Source organism: Microtus oregoni, unplaced genomic scaffold, assembly GCF_018167655.1.
Source record: "Microtus oregoni isolate MIOR12 unplaced genomic scaffold, Mior012 000046F_ref0000063, whole genome shotgun sequence".
In the NCBI taxonomy this organism is placed as follows: domain Eukaryota; kingdom Metazoa; phylum Chordata; class Mammalia; order Rodentia; family Cricetidae; genus Microtus; species Microtus oregoni.
This window is the reverse complement of record NW_024543220.1, coordinates 11716412-11718079: the sequence shown is the minus strand read 5'-3', so window position 1 is coordinate 11718079 and position 1668 is coordinate 11716412. Positions and strand designations below refer to the sequence as shown.

The window sequence follows — 1668 nt, the reverse complement described above, 5'->3', positions numbered from 1 at the left end:
CAATTTCTCTTAATCTATGTATCACCATGTGGCTGTGGCTTACCAGCAAGGTTTCCAGTGCATCTCTCTCCTGAGGGTGGCTACATGGCTTCTCCCTGACTCCACCTACTCTCCCTATATACATCTCTTTCAGCCAGGCTATATTCTGTTAAGCCATTGGCTGAAAACAGTTTCTTTATTCATTAACCAATAAAAGCAGCGTATATGCAGAAGGACTTTCTACACTAGTGGGATGTGGGTTTAGCAGGTCAGATGACACTGAGCGTTGCCTTGACTTCAGGACACCCCCCAACTTGATGGAGAAAAGCAAGTGGAAGATTAGATGCATTTGCTCTGAGAATTCCATGTTTTTGTGACTGTTGGTTCTTATTTGGACTCTGGTTTAGGACAATGAGGAACAACTGGGTTAGAGGAAGGTTCTAGCGTGATTAATAAAAATCCAGAGATAAATATTGTCTGAAGACCAGAAAAGCAAAGCAGTCAACCACTGGCTCTTACCTCTACCTCAGTCCTAAAATGGTGATCCTGCCTCCAGGAATCCTCAGAATGAGACTGCCTGGCTAGTTCAGTTGGTAGAGCATGAGACTCCTAATCTCAGGATCATGGGTTTGAACCCCATGTTGAGGTTCAGCTCATCAAGACCACGGGTGCTACCAGGAGGCTCCCCCTGGCTGTCCTTTGACTGCAGGGCCCCGCCATCTCCTCTGTCAGCTCTCCAGCTTGAGAGGTGTACTCTTTCTTTTCTGTTGCTGTGATAATGACATCCTGAGTTAGGGGGTAAAGATTTTTTCAACTATGGCCCTAGCAGTACGAAGTCCTTCATGGCAGGACGGCACTGCAGAAGAGGGAATGTTGTGGCAACAGGCAGGGATGCAGGAGCAGGAAGCTGGCTGGTCACATTTTCATCTACACAGAGGAAGCAGAGAAAGAAGAGGAAGTGAGGCAAGGCTATGCACCATCAGAGCCCACCCCCAGTGGCATACTTCCTCCAATAAAAAAGAAAATCCTGTGACTTTCCCAGACAGCACTAGGTGTGGATAACTGTTCAAATCCTTGAGCCCATGAGCACCAGATGGCAGCTGAGGCAGCTGTAACTGCTCTCCCTAGCCCAGGGCACCCCTGTGATTGGCTGCTCTCAGATGGTACAGCTAGGAAACAGGTCCTGGCCAGACTCCTCTCAGAGTAACGAAACTGAGTTTGTTGTCTGTTTCCTGCCAGGAATGTGGCTGGTGCCTGTGTGAACCTGACTTGCAGCTGCTCCATGGAGCACTACCTGCTCTCAGGCCCCGAACCTGAGCAGTCAGCTCCCCTTCCTTGTTAGATGCATGAAATCCTAGTTTCTGCCACCAGCCAGGAGCCTGACTAGATCACACCAACAACCTCTATCTGTGGTGTCTGTAACAAAGTTCTAGGCTGAAAGACTCATTTTCAATGTGAGAAATGCATGAATAATAAAGGTGTAAGAAGCAAAGCCACCCTGCAAGGCCATGGTGATTATGTGTTGGGAAACACACTCCCCACACTAGACACTGAGTGTGACAGAGAATCACCACAGCAGAAACACACACAACTCAGCATTCAAGAAAGGAGAGTTAAAGCTATAAGCCACAGCAAGGGAAACCCCAGCTACGGCTCTGAGTGGAAGCCAATGCCCAATCTCCTGGAGAT

General features: G+C 48.3%; 1 non-coding gene across 1 annotated transcript; it reads left to right on the top strand.

Annotated features, from left to right (window-relative positions):
• The first annotated feature begins 554 nt into the window (after positions 1-554).
• On the top strand, positions 555-628 carry Trnar-ccu. Its single transcript has one exon. It is a non-coding gene; the product is annotated as a tRNA-Arg (tRNA).
• The last annotated feature ends 1040 nt before the right edge of the window (positions 629-1668 follow it).